General features: G+C 46.0%; 1 protein-coding gene and 1 long non-coding RNA gene across 4 annotated transcripts in view; both read right to left on the bottom strand.

The window, feature by feature from the left end:
- Window positions 1-3971, bottom strand: part of GATAD2A (GATA zinc finger domain containing 2A) — a 108060-nt gene extending 104089 nt beyond the window's left edge. For 2 of the 3 annotated variants that reach the window (XM_079116732.1, XM_079116728.1), the window contains exon 1: window positions 3630-3971. The gene's annotated coding sequence lies outside the window, so the exon portion shown is untranslated. The remainder of the gene's footprint in view (window positions 1-3629) is intronic. The other variant, XM_079116737.1, reaches the window with a different exon arrangement.
- A 545-nt stretch (window positions 3972-4516) lies between these two features.
- LOC306647441 lies at window positions 4517-12504 on the bottom strand. The gene is made up of 3 exons (XR_013760104.1): window positions 12152-12504; window positions 7774-7866; window positions 4517-6090 (listed from the first exon to the last, which is right to left on the bottom strand). It is a non-coding gene; the product is annotated as an uncharacterized lncRNA (long non-coding RNA).
- Window positions 12505-16219: the final 3715 nt, after the last annotated feature.

Here is a 16219-nt window from a genome sequence, read left to right as displayed (position 1 = left end):
TCTCATCTGGTGAGATGAACACAGAAAATTTTTTACAAAGAGCTCATGGGGCAGTGGGTTTTCCAAGAGACATAACCAAGCTTCTTTCTCCTCAGGGACATTTAGCTTTGGCAGAATGTCAAGCACTTCCTGGTCTGGGATTCCAGGCCAGGACCCTAATCTCATGTGCAACATAACCAACCATTATTGCACCTCAATCATATATGGGGAGCTGTGCTAGGTGCCTCCAGTTCATTATTTCAGATTCACTCAATCATCTAAGAAGCATCTCACGCAGTAGGTATACACACATTCATAGCAATGGGTTCCCTCAAATATTTATAAACGTGCCAATTTTGTGCCATAACTTGTCCAAGGCTACACAACCAGGAAGGGCAAAACCAGAACCTGATCTTTCCCTCCACAATAGAGACCAGTGGGTGCCACAAATAGAAACAGGAGAACCCTGAAGTTGGGAACTCCAAGGATAAATGAGGGAAGACTTTCTCCTTTAGATAATGAGGAGGAAAGTCTCAAGAAAAGGGGAATACCTTGCATCCCCCCAAGGCTTCACATGTTGAAATTTAATCCCCACTGTGATGTATTAAGAGGAGAGAATTTAATCCAACTATGATGTTTAGAAGTAAGGCCTCTGAGAAGTGATTAGAGTTAGATAAGGTCATTAGAGTGGAGTCCCCATGGTTGAATCCTGGGGGCTTAAAAAGAGAGAGAGAGAGACCAGTCACAAACACATATACATGAAATGATCCCTGTTTCTTGACACACGATGCCCTGCAGCACCTCGGGACTCTGCCAGAAAGAAGACCATCACAAGATGTGAGCCTTTGCACCTACAAAATGAGCCAAAATAAATCTCTTCTTTATAATGTAGCCTACCTCGGGTATTTCATCACAGTAACCAAAAAAAAACAGACTAAGGCAAACCTTCTGACTTTAGACACCAGTTCCCTTTTTAACACTCTACCCTGCTGGTCCTAGGTTTTCATTTCACATCTCTGCACTCATCTCAGGACAGCCTAAGCCCCAAGCTCCCTACCATCTTTCCTCTTCACCTCAGGGCAGTGCTTATAGCTGACCAGGAAGAGGCAGTAGAAGAGTAACAGGTCTGTAGCAGCCTCCTGCCTGGACTTGACTATCCCAGGAGCAAAGGGCCCAGGAAACTCTCCAACCGCCTTGCCACAGAAGAAAATAGCTCGAGTTGAAACTTGTGTCCACATGGTCCACCGACAGATTTAGAACTCAAATTATAGCCTCGGCAGGAGTCTTCACAAAGGACTCAAATTAAGCAAGATCCAGATGGAAAAGAACAGGAGAGAGACAGCCTTAAGTCAAATTGTAAAGTGAACTGAAGTTCTAGCAAAGTCAGAGGAAGAACCTGTTGACTGGAGTTCAGTCTGTATTTCAGAACTCCACTTCAGTCAAGTTCTCCCCAAGTTTTTAGTCTGAGACTTGTGTGCAGACACGAAGTGGTTACAAGTTACTCAGGTTTCAAACTGAGTTCATTCCTGTCCTTTGGACCATCTCTCAATGCCAGCATTCATCTACTTGGGCTCCTGAGAACTCTGCGTTTGGCAAAACAGATAAAATTAGCTACCGGAGTGAACCTGGAATCCAGGGTGGGCCATTAAAAAAATACGTAGAAATCTGCAAAAGCCACATAAAAACTTCCTTTGGGCCAGGTTGAAGTCACCTAAAACTTACAGCAATGTAGACAAATTCTGTCCCCTGCCTCCCTTTCACTCTTTCTGGATCTAAGGTGACCCATTTCCTGCCTCTTGCCTGGTCTTTCAAACCAGGGCCACAACAGATCTTCTGTTGATCAAGGGGTGAACCAGAAGGCTCAGGGAGAGAAAATGCAGCAGGAAGACCCAAAGGAGCATTTTCTTCTCCTATTTTCGGAGGGGGGACGGGAGGGAAGGTAAGTTACACTATGCAAAGGGAGGACTGAGGGATAGGACAGGAAGTGGGCTGGTCCCACAGCTTGACAATGTGATAATGGAGAGACAATGTCTCCACTCCCTCTGATCTCCACACTGGCCTGACACTGGCCTGCAGTAGCCCCAGGGCTGAAAAATGAAGTAACCAAGGTGGTCATCTAGCAACAATCCCCAGCCCTCAAGTCTAGCAGGTCTAGAAAACAAAGAAAACAAAGGGGTGTTTTTTGGTTTTTTGCCTAAGTCCCTCAACTTCCCCTCCAGTCACAAAATCCTCCAGGCCACTGAAAGCTGAGATAAAAGTCCAGAGAAAACCCCCAGCCTAGAAGAATGAAAGAAAAGGGGGTGATCTCTCCCTCCATAATAGATGGGTGCCACAAATAGAAACAGGGGAAACTTGAACTTGGCCACTCCAAGGATAAATGAAGGGAGTCTTTTCTCCTTAGAGAATCAAGAAGGTAGGCACAAGAAAGGGGGAATACCCTTAGGCAAGTAAGAATGGAACCCCTCAAAATGCAGGGGAACCCCTCAGAAAAATAAAAGGACCCACAGTGTCTCCCAGCAAGAACAGGAATATCTTGGGAAAGTGGAGGCATATTTCAGAGATGGGCGTGACCCATAGAAGTGGAACATCTCACAGGAGGGGGAAGAATCTTCAGAAATTCCAAGAACTCCTCAAAAAATTGCACAGCCCCACAGGTTAGTAGAAGACTCAAGATAAATATACTTTGAAAGTGGGGTATACCTCAGAGAAATAAGGATCCAGTCAAATGTATGCGCATTCCTAGTACCCCCACACACACCAGGAAGTGAAGGAACTCATCGAAAAACATAGGGTTCCATCAAATTGGGGATAACTCAGAAAAGTGGGGAACACCTCCAAAAAGGATTCTGAAGAAACAGGAACATTCCAGATTAGCTGGGAAAACTTGGGAGAAGGAGGAAGTTACTCAAAGAAGTGGGGCCAGAAAAGCAGGGAAAGTGTCTCACAAAGGTAGGGGAGAAAGAGGACCCATCAGAAAAGTGGAACAATAGCTAAGAGAAGCAGGGACCTTTTCAGAGAATATGGGGGGTTCCCTGTAGAGGGCCGGGTTATGTCCTCAGAGAGGTGGGAGTCCCCCAAAGGAGGGTCCCCTCAGAGAGTAGCAATGTCTCCTTAAAGAGGTAGGCCCCCAACATGGAAGCAGGGGATACCTAAGGAGAGAAGGACCCCAGAAAGGTGAAGGGGCGTCCTCCCATAATAGCAGGGGTCTCTTTAAAGAAGTGGAGAGAGGGTCTCAGAGAGGCCAGAGACCCTCAGAAAAGGGGGTGGAGACGCTTCAGAGAACCAGGCAGTCCCTCAAAAAGGTGGAGTTTCCCTCAGATGGGGCTCCTCTCAGAGGCATGGGTCCCTAGAGAGAAGGGGGTCCTCAAATAGGTTGGGGTCCTGAGGGAGGCTAGACTCTTGGAAAAGTGGAGGGGACTTCAGAAAAGGTGGTGCTTCCCTCACACAGGTATGGGTCCTAAAAAGAGGCAGGGGTCGCCTAGAGACGCAGGGGTCCCCAAGAGAATGAAGTACTCCACAGAAGGGCGAGGGACCCTCAGAGAACCCGGTCCACTAAGCGAACGTGGTGCCGGGGAGAAGCGGAAGCCCCAGAGGAACCCTGGGCACCGGAAGCCACGGACCCCCGCCAGCGGCGCCAGCCCCGCACTCACCGAAGTTGCTCGGCGTCCCTGTCGCGGGCGGCTGGGGCCCCGGACGGCCTCCGGCAGCGCAGTCGGGTCGGGTCCGGTCACGTCCCACGGTTGCGGCTCCCTCAGGTGGCGCCTACCGCGGCGACGGCAGCGACAGGACGACCGACGACCGACCGACCGACTGCGCGGGCGGCGCGGGGCGCGTTTGGGCAGCGGGGTGCGCGTGCGCGCGCCGGGGCGCTGACCCCGGGCGGGAGGAGCTGCCGCGCCGCGCTCGGAGCCGCCGCTCGGTCTCGCCGCTCGGTCTCACACTGAAATTGCCCGCTTCACAGCCCGGCTTCCCCGGTTGCTAGGCAGATTTCGCCTCTCACACTTCCGGGTTGAGGCGCGTCTAGCCGAGTGGCGGCGCCGCAGGCCAATGAGCTCTGGCCGGGGCTCCTAGAATCCGCACCCCACAGAGGGTGTGGCCAGTTTCACGACGGACAGCACCCTGCGACCAATGAGCGCGTGGGCCGGCTGGCCCTCGGGATCGCGCCGGTGTCTGGGGCGGGCCCTAAGGGGTGGGACATGATGACTGACAGAAAAACTGCCAATGGGAGAGTGGAGCGGGCTACGGGGCCACTCAGGGTCCTTCGAAGGCAGGACTTCAACTTCGGGGCGGGAATGCTATGAGGGGTGGGGCTTGGGGGACGCGTCAATTCGTGGCCGGCTCGCTTGGACCCCGAGGGTGGTTTGCCTGGGCCGCCCGGCGGCCGGCAACTGACTGGGCAGGGGGTTCCCCGCAGTGCTCAGCAGGGGCGCCCCACCCACAATGCACCGGAGGCGGCCAGGGCCGGGCGGGCGTGGGGCGTTTGCGCCGGGCGGCGGGCGGGGCCGCGGGAGGCGTCTCTGAGGAGTCTCTGGGCGAGTCGTGGCTGGGCCTTGTCCCTGCGGGGCTTCTTTGCCCCTGCGCTTTTTCTGTCTGGAGTTGTGGCTTCGACCTTGTTCTGAGGAGAATGTTGGAGATTCTTGCCTCTGGCCCCGTTCTGAGGAGAGTCTCGGGATTCTTTTCCCGGGCCCCCGTTCCGAGGGGAGTCGTCAGATCTTTTCCCTGGCCCTTCTAAGAGTTTGGGGATTCTTGCTCTGCTTGTTTTTCTGTAGAGACATGCCAGCTGAGGATGATTTTGTAGATTTTGGACTCTGACTCTCATTTCTAAAACGTGGGGGCTCGGGATTCCTGCCCTCCTTATTGAAGGACTTTGGGGAATTCGGGCCCACTGCTTTTCCCAAGGATCGTCTGGGGGGCAACCTCTGCCACTTTGAGCACTGTGGGGGACCACTGCTCTGTGCCACGGCTGAAGAAAAGTGGGTGCTGCGTGACCCACTCCCGCCATCATATCTGAAGATAAAATGTTTTCCACCCCCCAAAAAAGGAAAAACTGAAGCTTCAAGCACCCCTGCTTTCTTCAGAAGAGGATTGCAGGAGATTGGTGCCCCTTCCACTCTATTAAAGAAGTGCCAAGGAGTTGTACTTCTCACACTTTTTTTGAGTGTTGTGGGAAGGATTCCCTTTTTCCTGAGAACTGCCACCATCTGAATCCTTTCCCCAAAATATCATGGGAAGTTATCCCTCCTTTTTGGAAAAACTGCCCAAATAGCCCTTTCCCCAGTTTTATTTTGTTTGAGAGGGTTGTTTTTCAAGGGGGTTGGTATCCAGGGCCTCAGGCATGAGGTCTCAAAGTTGCCCAGGCTAGCCTTGAACTTGTGATCCTCCTATTCCAAGTATCTGGGATTATAGGCCTGAGCTGATAGTCAGGCAGTTTTTTTGTTTTGTTTTGTTTTGTTTTGTTTTTTTTATCTGTGCAGTCCTCCACTGTTTCCCACGGGACAAATCTGTGGCCCTTCCTGATTCTGACCTCTGTTGGTTCCTTCAATCCCAAAGTTTCTTTCTGCTGGGTAGGGCCCTTGTAAGCATTCCTGCTTCCCACCCACCCCCACATAAAGCTCATCTGTCACCCCAAACTGCAAACAGTGCTTCTGCTGTTGCATGTGGCCTATGCCGGGTCAGAGACCTTCACCCATCTTCCCCCCCCCCCCCGTTTTACAATTTTTACCTGATTTCCCCCAAAAGGACCCACCTTTGCCCTTTTTATGCGTTGAATCAAAGTAATGAAGGAAGCAGCACTGAGACAGACCCCCAACACTGTGAGGATGCAGTATGGCAAACTTTCATTACCCCTACTTTGTTCATGGAAATGGGCAAGGTGCAGAGATACCTGAATTATGTGGTGGGACGGATAAGCCAAGATGAATCCAGTAAAAGGAAATGGACCTGTTATAGAAGGCAGAATGTTATACTCAAGATATACAAAGAAAATGCTGTAGGAATTTAGAGGAGGAAGTGATTAAATGAGATAATGGATGTGAAATTGCTTTGTAAACGATGAAGCAGTGTGACCATGTTGAAAGGATGATTGTTATTGTTACAAGTGGGCTGCCATTCCTGGAAGAAAAGTAAAGAATACATTCAGAGAATCACAATAATGGATGGTTGGCAGGGAGTTCTGTGGGGACTGACACCCAGAATGAGCTCAGCCCCAACTGGCAAGGCTGACAGAGTCCTGGCTAGGGAAGGAAGCCATTGTAAACATGAAGACAGCATGTTCCCGGAGCACCTTGTTGGCACCTCTCCTTGTAGCACTTACCACATTCTGCAAGTATCTGAGACTGTCAGAGTGGAGGATAAACACTTGGACTTTGGTGGCTGCCACAGCTGGGGTCGAACCCATGCCTGCCACTCCCTGGAAAGGCCAGTTATTTTCCCCATCATATAAGAGAACACCAGCCTCCAAGGGTAGCACTGAGAATTGTGAGCTGATTTGCACTGTGTCTGCTACACAGTAGGGTTCAGAAACTTTTAGTTTCATTTCAGGCACCCATAGGAAGTTTTCCAAGTATAGGAAACCGACCTCATTCATTTAAGTAATCCCTCAGTGCTTTGCACTTAACTTCTTTATAGTTGTTAAACCAAACCAGGATCAAAGAGCAGCCTGTTGTCCAACCCTATCATTTTATACATGAGAAACTGAGAGACACAGAGGACAGTCGGGACTGGTTCACATCCTACTGCTATTTTATGGAAGAATCTTAAACTTGCATTGTCTAAATCTCAGACTCAGCCCATATACAGAAAAAGTGTGAAGAAGGCTGGTCCTGTGCCCTTTAGTCTTTATGCAAAGTAAAGCCATATTAAGAATCTAAAATTTAGTTGAGTATGGTGTTGCATGCCTGTAATCCCCTCTACTCAGGAGAGGAAGCAAAAGGATCTCAAGTTCAAGGGCAACTTAGCCTGGACAACTTAGACCCTGTCTCAGAATAAAATTTTAAAAGGGCTGAGTATGTAGCCAAGTGATAGAGCGCTTGCCTAACATACACAAAGCCTTAGAATCAATCCCCCCTCCAAAAAAAAAAAGAATAAAAAATACCTGAAAGCGGGGTGGGGCTGGGGATATAGCTCAGTTGGTAGAGTGCTTGCTAGGATTCACAAAGCCCTGGATGGGTTCAATCCCCAGCACCACCAAACAAACAAACAAAAAGAACCTGAACTATCCTGAGCCTTGGGATGGAGATGCAGCTCAATGGTACAGTGCTTGCCTAGCATGCCCAAGGTCCTGGGTTTCATCCCTGGCACCACCAAAATAAGAAACAAAGAAAATTTAAAAATTAAATTTCCCTGAGTTTCATCTTTCTCTTATTTGATTGAACTCAAGGGAACTTGGCCACTGAGCCACATCCCCAACCCTAGTTTGTGGTTTTTTTTAGAGACAGGATCTCACTGAGTTGCTTAGCACCTTGCTTTTGCTGAGGGTGGCTTTGAGCTCGAGATCCTCCTGCCTCAGCCTCCAAAGCTGCTGGAATTATGGGCAGTGTGCACCACCACACTGGCTCATCTTTCTCTTAGACCAACTCTGGAAAATGTTTCTTTGAAAGGAGATTCTGGGTACAGTTTTAATAGAGTCCCCAGACTCCAGAGCATAGGATAATTAGGGACCCTCACTAGGGTCAAGTCCATTCACAATAATTTTGTCAAAGGGAGCTTGCAAATTCAGTGAGGTTATTTCAGAGATACCCCATGCAGTTTTCAGACTGACCCCTGGAAATGTCAGGACCCATTATTAAATCTCACTTTTTTATTTTAAGAATCCACAGAATTTCTTTAGTTTTTTGGAAAAGGACATTCCCAGGGTAGAGAAGTTGGATATCCATGTAGCCTGAAATTCTAAGCACAAACAATCCTGGCTAGGTGTGTTACTCAGTGGTAAAGTGCATGCTTAACACCTGTGGGGCCCTGAGTTCAATTTCCAGCACACACACACAAATCCCATTTGGCTGGAAAATCATTCCTCGAAGAATTCAAAGCAAAAGGATTTTTGTCAGAGAGAGTAAAATGCCATACAAAAAATAGATGACATAGCCACTGCTTCTGCCCTAAGGAAAAAAAAAAAAAAAGAGAGAGAGGCACATGACTATACCAAGGATGTGCTTTCCTTTCCATGGTGGTAGCAGCGATTGCATCTTTGCACCAAGGCGTGTCCCTTCCTGGGTCTGGGAAATCATGTGGGCAAACTGGCTAAGTGACATTCACATCCAAATAGGGAAATGGGAACCAAGCCAGGCCACTCCACAGGCAGTAAGGGAGGCGGTTCTTCAGTGGTAAATAGAAAAAACGAGGGCTGGGTGGGTGCCAGCCTGCAAGACCTCTTATTGATCTCCTTCAAGACATCCTTGGACCAAGGAAGTAGTACCCATTGGCAATGAAAAATGACAATTGCTTACTACCAATGAAAAGGAAACTTAGCAAAATTTAAAGTTTTCCAGTGTCAATCAATGACAGGAACAGTCCATAAACACACAACAAAGCGCCCCTCCATCATTATCTCCTAAGATTCTTGACCAGCATAATTCATTTGGATTTGCCAAGCATTTCGAGGGTCACATATGTAAGTTCCTAATCTATGGAAACCTGTATCTTTTGGTAGGTCTGTTGGAACTGACCTTGGTTGTTCCAGGGAAGGAATAGTGAAAAGTCACTGTCTATTCTTCAGAGAGAAACACACACAACCAAACCAATGTATTGACCTAAGTAATCCTGCTGCTTCCCCAGGGAAAGTCAGGTGGCACCTAAATTACCCAGGGGTGGAGAACTGAGTGTAATTTTATTGATGTTGGTTGACTAGAAAATCTGGATTTGAGTCCAGATGGAGTTCAGGAGACCTTTCAGCCGAGGTTTTAGATATGTAAGTTGAAAACCTAGAAGCAAATCGTACCTGGTTTCTGATTGACATAATTAAGTGGGATTAGTGATAAGCTTTTATCATTAATTAAAATTATCTAGTCAGTTGAGGTGGCACCCACCTATAATCCCAGCAGCTGGAGAGGCTGAGGCAGGAGGGTCGCAAGTTTAAAGCCAACCTCAACCATTTACCAAGGCCCTAAACAACTGAGACCCTGTCTCAAAATTTAAAAATTAAAAACCAACAGGCTGGGGATGTGGCTCAGTGTTTAAGCACCCCTGGAATTAATCCCTGGTACCAGGGGAGAAAAAAAAAAAAAAAAGAAAGAATTCACCTTAGACACATGTGGCCACTTTATGTGCAGAAAGGAGGAAGTAAACCAGTGCTCCCAGTGCTAGAACCAGGCTCAGTAGCGCAGGCCTGTAATCCCAGCGGCCGCGGAGACTGAGGTAGGAGGATGGCAAGTTGGAAGGCAGCTCAGCAACTTTGTGAGACCCCGTCTCAAAATATAAATGAAAAAGGCTGGGGATGTACCTCAGTGGTAAAGCGCCCCTGGGATCAATCCCCAGTACCAAAAAAGAAAAAGAAAAAATAGAAAACAAAAAAAGGGTTTTTTTTTTGGTACTAGAGGATTTCACTAAAGCTGTAACTTCTTTTTTTTTTTTTTTTTTCCCTTTCTGCTGCTGAGGATCTAACCCAGGGCCCTGTGCTTTCTAAGCCCATGCTCCACCACTGAGTTACACTCCAACCCCTATGCATGCTCCCTTGGCCACCTGATATTTTCATTTTCTTCTCTCTCTCTCTCTCTATCTCTCTCTCTCTCTCTCTCCTTTCTTTTTTTGTCCTGGATATTGAACTCAGGGTCTTATACATACAAAGCACACACTCTATGTTTTTGTTTTCCTTTTTTCTAAGTACACACATTAAAATCCCAAGGAGAGCCGGGGTTGTGGCTCAGTGGTAGAGCGCTTGCCTGGCATATGTGAGGCACTGGGTTTGATTCTCAGCACCACATAAAAATAAATAAAATAAAGGTCCATCGACAACTTTAAAAAAATTTAAAAAGAAGAAATCCCACCGAACCCATCTTTACTAGAACATGGTTCATGTTTTGAAAAGAGTTCCCCATGTTGCCTTTGGCTAGGCCAGTTTTTGCCTCCTTTTCTCTATCTACTTCTCTTAGCAGTTGCATGAAATAGAGGGACGTAGTCCCATTTTGAAGAGGAGACTCTTGAGGCTCAGGGCTTTTTTTCTTTTCTTTTCTTGTGCTGGCGATATAGCCCATCACGTAGAGTGCCTGCCTCCTTTCTTTTCTTTTTTCTTTTTTTTTTTTTTTTTTTTGTACCAGGGATTGAACTCAGGGACACTTCACCACTGAGCCACATTCCCAGCCCTGTTTGTTAAAAAATATCTTTAGTTGTAGATGAACACAACCCAACCCCCTATTTTGTATTTTATTTAGAGACAGGGTCTCACTGAGTTACTTAGGGCTTCACTTCTGCTGAATCTGTTTTTTTGTTTTTTGTTTTTTGGGGGTGGTGCTGGGGATCAAACCCAGGGCCTTGTGCTTACAAGGCAAGCACTCTACCAACTGAGCTAACTCCCCAGCCCCTGAGTCTGGTTTTGAACTCACAATCCTCCTGCCTCCTGCCACTGGGCTCATGAGGTGTAGACCACCTCACCTGGCAGCCTCAGGGCTTTTGATTTGGCCAGGGTCTCCCATGAATAAAACCAGAACCTAGTTAGTTATGAAATCCAGAGATCTTTGCACTTGCCCACACCCTTCCCAAAGTCTTGGTTGTGTCAAACTAGACCTGGATGTAGCTGGGGATGTAGCTCAGTAGTAGAGCGCTTCCCTGGCATGAGTGAAGCCCTGGAAGTATCAGAAAGGAAGAGAAAAAAAATCTAAAGATCTGGTTGAGCTTTTCCACTTCCTGTGGGGGTGCTGAGAGTATGTTGGTGACTAATATTTTTTGTTTATAATGTTCTTTTGGTACGCTTTGTATTAATGTAGCACACAAAGTAGCTGGGCTTAGTTCTCCCTTCCTTCTTCCTTTCTTTTTTAAATACTGGGGATCGAACCCAGGGGTACTCTGCCACTGACCTACACTTCAACCCTTGTTAATTTAATTTTTTGAATGGCCTCTGCAGGTGTGGCTAGAAGTCCAGAGCACTCTCCATTGCACCACAGAGCCAATTTAATTTTTTTTTTTTTTTGAGACAAGTTTTTGCTAAATTGCCCAGATTGGCCTCTAGCTTACTCTGGAGTAAGTTGCCCATCCTTCTGCCTTTCCCTCTGGAGTCACTGGGGTTACAGGTGTGTGTCACCAAGCCCACCAGAACTAAATTTAAAAAAAATTTTTTTAGTTGTAGATGGACACACAACCTTTATTTTTATTTATTTATTTATATGTGGTGCTGAGGATGGACCCCAGTGCCTCACACAAGCTAGGCAAGTGCTCTACCACTAAATTATAACCCCAGCCCCAGAACTACATTCTTCAATAAACACATAGTAAATATACATAAACACTCGATATATACACTGTAAATTACATTTAAACAGTAAGCGCTTAGAGTCTTCCACATTTTCTGCATACCTGCTTATTTTTCTCCCCTAGAACACCCCCCCCCCATTCATATAGGAAGTTCTATGTCAGAGAATGTCAGAACCAAGAGGAAGTTAAGAAATCAGAAATCTGGGTTGGGTTTGTGATTCAGTCATAGAACCTATGTTTAACATGCGGGAGACACTGGTTTCCATCCCCGCAGTGCAAAAACAAAACAAAAAAACCCTTCAAATCCAAGTGCACTGGGAGACGAGATGCCTCTGTCAGTGGCACAGGCAAAGCTCACTTGATCCTGGGATGAGGTTGGGAGTAGTCCGAGGAATATGGAGCGAGCATTAATAAGGGAAAATGTTCCCTTAGGGCTGGGAATGTGGCTCAGTAGCAGAGCACTTGCCTAGCATGTACTAAGCCCTGGGTTCCATACTAGCCTACAAAAGAAAAAAAGAAATGAATCGACCAGTCTATCTTCTACATCTCACAAAGAAGAGCCCAGCGAGGGTGTGACTTTAGTAAGCTAACCCTTCAAGGCGACAGCCAAGCTGGTCTCTCAGACAAGCCTGCCTGAATCTCAAAGGCCACAGAGATTTGCGGCCCTTCTGAGGTTGCTGAAAAATGTCCGAACAGGCAGTGAAGGGATCCAGGATTTGTGCACCTTCTCTTGAGTGGAATTCGGAAGTTGTCATGAGCTCTGGATACTCACAAGTCGTGTGTGTCCTATGGGTCATGTGCGCCTCTGTGGGGGACATTTCCTCATCAGTGCCAGACTGCTTCCTAGCGTCCATGTTGAGGCTTCCAGGCCAGGCTCTGACAAGCCGACGTCACTCCCTGCCTTTGGCTTTGGACCAGATGGGTTGAGGGTGACCTTCCTGCTGCATGGCCTCTGATGCCACCTCTGCTAACCAAGGCTCAGGTCCTCTTTATGAGAATTTTCTCATGGATTGTTAATGAAACACAGACAAACTGGGAGAGACTTTCTTTAAACTTATAGAAACATATTCAGTCAGCATGGATTACTGCCCCTCCTTGCTCCCAGAGGGGCTGGTTAGCACTGGGCAGGTGGCCCGGTAACCAGTCAGAGGGTAGCCTGGAAGGAAAGAGAATAATTGATGGTTCTTATTTTGTTTTGGGGTTTTTTTTTTTTTTTTTTTTTTTTTGTGCAGTGCCAGGAATCAAACCCAGGGCCTGCTACCACTGAGACACACCCCCAGCCCTTATTTTCTTCTTTTGGATGAGTAACTTCAAGAGTTCACTCATTCATTGCTGTATTTGTGGGATAAGTTATTCCACAAATATTTAACAAACTCCTAACTAAGCCAGGCGCTGTGGGCTAGAACAGGGGGCAAAAGGACAAGGGATAAGATGGCTTTCTCTCACCCAGACCCTCAGGTTTCCAGTCCTCATTTGTCCAGGCTGCCACCAACACTTTACACCTCTTCATGTCCCTTTTAGGGAGGTTCTATTCTATCATAAGCTCAAGGTCTGCCTAGACAACTTAGCAAGACCCTGTCTCAAAATGAAATTTAAAAAATTAAAAATGTGCTGCACACTGTGGAGCACTCTTTAATCCCAATAACTCAGGAGGCTGAGACAGGAGGATTTCAAGTTCAAGGTCCATCTCAGCAATTTAGCAAGACCCTGTCTCAAAAATAAAAAAATAAGAAGGCCTGGGGATGAAGCTCCCTGGGTTCAATCCTCACTACCATACCAAACCAAACAATGGGACAGATAAAAAAGATAGGGGAGGGGCTGGGGTTATAGCTCAGTGGCAGAGCGCTTACCTAGCATGGGTAAGGCACTGAGTTCAATTCTCAGCACCACATATAATAAATAAAATAAAAGTTCATTGAAAACTAAAAAAAAAACAACAAAATTAAAAAAAAAAGATAGGAGAGAAAGAAAGAGAGGGGGGGAGAGAGAGAGAGACAGAAGGAGGAGGAGGAGGAAGAGGAGGAGGAGGAGGAGGAGGAGGAAAGAGGAGGAGGAGGAGGAAAGAGAAGAGAAGAGAAGGAAAATAATGAGCATGTGCTATGGTTTAGATATGACAAAAATACCCTCCGCAGGTTCAATGTGTTGAAACTTAGCCCCCTCTGTGAGAGGTCATTAGGGGTGAACTCTCATGATTGAAGATTGGTGGGTATTAGGCCCTGGGTTCAATTTCCAGTACCATAAAAAAAAAAAAAAAAAAAAAAAAAAAGAAGAAGGCATAGAGACAAGGACATACACATACTCCTGTCTTTCTACATGCAATGCCCTGGGCCACCTCGGGACTTCACCAGCAAAGCCATCGATGGGCAGACAGGGTGGGAGGCTGAGGCAGAAGGACTGCACGTTCGCGGTCATTCTGCGCAATTTACAAAACCCTGTCTAAAAATAAAAATTTTAAATAAGGGCTAGGGGGCAGGGATATGAAAGATGGTGGAATGAGACAGACATCATCACCCTAAATACATGTATGATTACATGAATGGTGTGAATCTACATCGTGTACAACCATAGAAATGAAAAATTGTACCCCATTTGTGTACAATGAATCAAAATGCATTCTGTAAAAAAAAAAGAAAAAAAAAAAAAGATAATAATAAGGGCTGGGGTATAGCTCAGTGGTAGAGTTTTTGCCTAGCATATATGTGAGGTCCTGGGGTTGATTCCACAAAAAAAAAGAAAGAAAAAAAAGAAAGAAAGAAAGAAAGAAAGAAAGGAAGGAAGAAAGAAAGAAAGAAAGAAAGAAAGAAAGAAAGAAAGAAAGAAAGAAAGAAAGAAAGAAAGCCTTCAACAAATATAAGCCCTGGATCTTGGATCTCCAGAAGGTAAGCCACAATAAATTCATTTTTCTTATAAAGTTTCCCAACTTCAGGTATTTTGTTATAATAATGCAAAAACAAACTAATATAGTATGTGATACTGTGAGTAGAGAGGTGTCTGACTGGAGCAGGGGGCTGGGGTTCAGAAACAGGTAGACTTGAAGAAAGACCTGAATTTTAAAAGTAATCAGCTTGAAGATTAGCATTCCAGGAGAAAGGGATCAGCCAGTGTCACAGTCCTGAGGTAGGACCAACTTGAGCTGGAGAGGGGCCCCTGCCCACTGGTGAGAGCGGCAGACTGAGTGCAAGCCTGGGAGTGTGTAAGAAGAAAGCACTGTGAGCTCTGATTTCCATCAGTAAAATTCCTTGTTCGGTTTGTGTGTGTGTGTACAGTGCTGGGTATAGAACCCAGGGCCTTGAACATGCTAAGCTAAGCCACATCCCCAGCCTAAACGTTTTTGTTTGATCTCAGTTATCTTCCAGCTCTGATTTCATTCCTACATTCCTTTATTCAAAGATGTCATTGACCCAGCTATTAGAGAGGCTGAGACAATAGATCGCTTGGGCCTAGGCAACTGAGTGTGCAACTCAGTGAACAAATGAGTCTCAAACACAAACCAAAACCCAAAAATAGCCACACGCAGCGGCGTATGCCTGTAATCCCAGCCACTCTGAGGCTGAAGAAGGATTACAAATTCCAGGTCAGCATGCGCAATTTAACAAGGCCTTGTATCAAAATAAAATATAAAAGAAAATAAAAAGGGCTAGGGATGTAGCTCAAAGATAGAATGCCTCTGGGTTCCACCCCCAGTACCATTAAAAAAAAAAATGTCATTGAATATCTAGAGAATGTAGGTTTAGCAAATGAAACACGGGATGCCCAATTAGATTTGGGTTTTTGTTTTGTTTCTTGGTATTGAGGATTGAACCCAGCAGCACTATACCACTGAGCTATATCCCCAGCCCTTTTATTAATTTTTATTTTTAATTAATTAATTTTTGGGGGGAGGGACTGGGGATTGAACTCAGTGGCCTTAACCACTGAGCAACATCATCAACCCTTTTCATTTATTATTTTGACACAGGATCTTACTTAACTTGCTTAGGTTTAGGTTCTTGCTAAGTTGCTAAGGCTGACCTTGAACTCTTGTGATCCTCTTGCTGGGATTACAGGTGCACCACCATACCAAGCTTTTTTTTTTTTTTTTTTTTTTGCGGTACTGGGGATTGAACTCAGGGCCTCGTGCTTGCAAGACAAGCACTCTACCAGCTGAGCTATCTCCCCAGCCCCCAAGCTTATTTTTTAAAAAAAATTTTAGTTGTCTTTTTAAAAAAATATATTAACTATACATATGTTTTAGTTATCAATGGACCATTATTTTACTTATTTATAAGTGATGCTGAGAATCAAACCCAGTACCTCACACATGCTAGGCAAGAACTCTACCACTGAGTTACAACCTTGGCCCTATTTTTTACATTTTGAAATGGGGTCTCACTAAGTTGCTGAGGCTGTCCTCTAACTTGTGACCCTCCTGCGTCGGTTTCCCCAGTCCCAGGGATTACAGGGGTGTACCATCAGGCCCAGAGCCCAGTTAGATTTGAATTTCAAATGAATCCTGAATACTTTTAGTATAAATACATTCTAGAGTGTCACATATCTTCCATGCTCTAGAGTAGGTTCAGGTTTGAATAATCTACTTAATATGTGGTTCAGTGCCTTTAAAGGCACTGGTCAAACATGAAGCTCAGAGTCTTTTGCGGCTTGAGAGACAGGGTTGAATATGTTTCATAAGTCTTCTTTGGGGCTGGACATGGTGGTGTACACCCATAATCCCAACAACTCAGGAGGTCAAAGCAGGAGGATTGCAAGTTCAAGGCCAGCCTTGGCAATTTGACCAAGTCCCGAAATATCTTAGTGAGACCCTGTTGCAAAATAAAAGATAAAAGGACTGGGAATGTAACTC

Source organism: Sciurus vulgaris (genome assembly GCF_902686455.1).
Source record: "Sciurus vulgaris genome assembly, chromosome: 16".
NCBI classification, from domain to species: domain Eukaryota; kingdom Metazoa; phylum Chordata; class Mammalia; order Rodentia; family Sciuridae; genus Sciurus; species Sciurus vulgaris.
The sequence above is the reverse complement of the archived record's forward strand: the minus strand, read 5'-3'. Positions and strand labels throughout refer to the sequence as shown.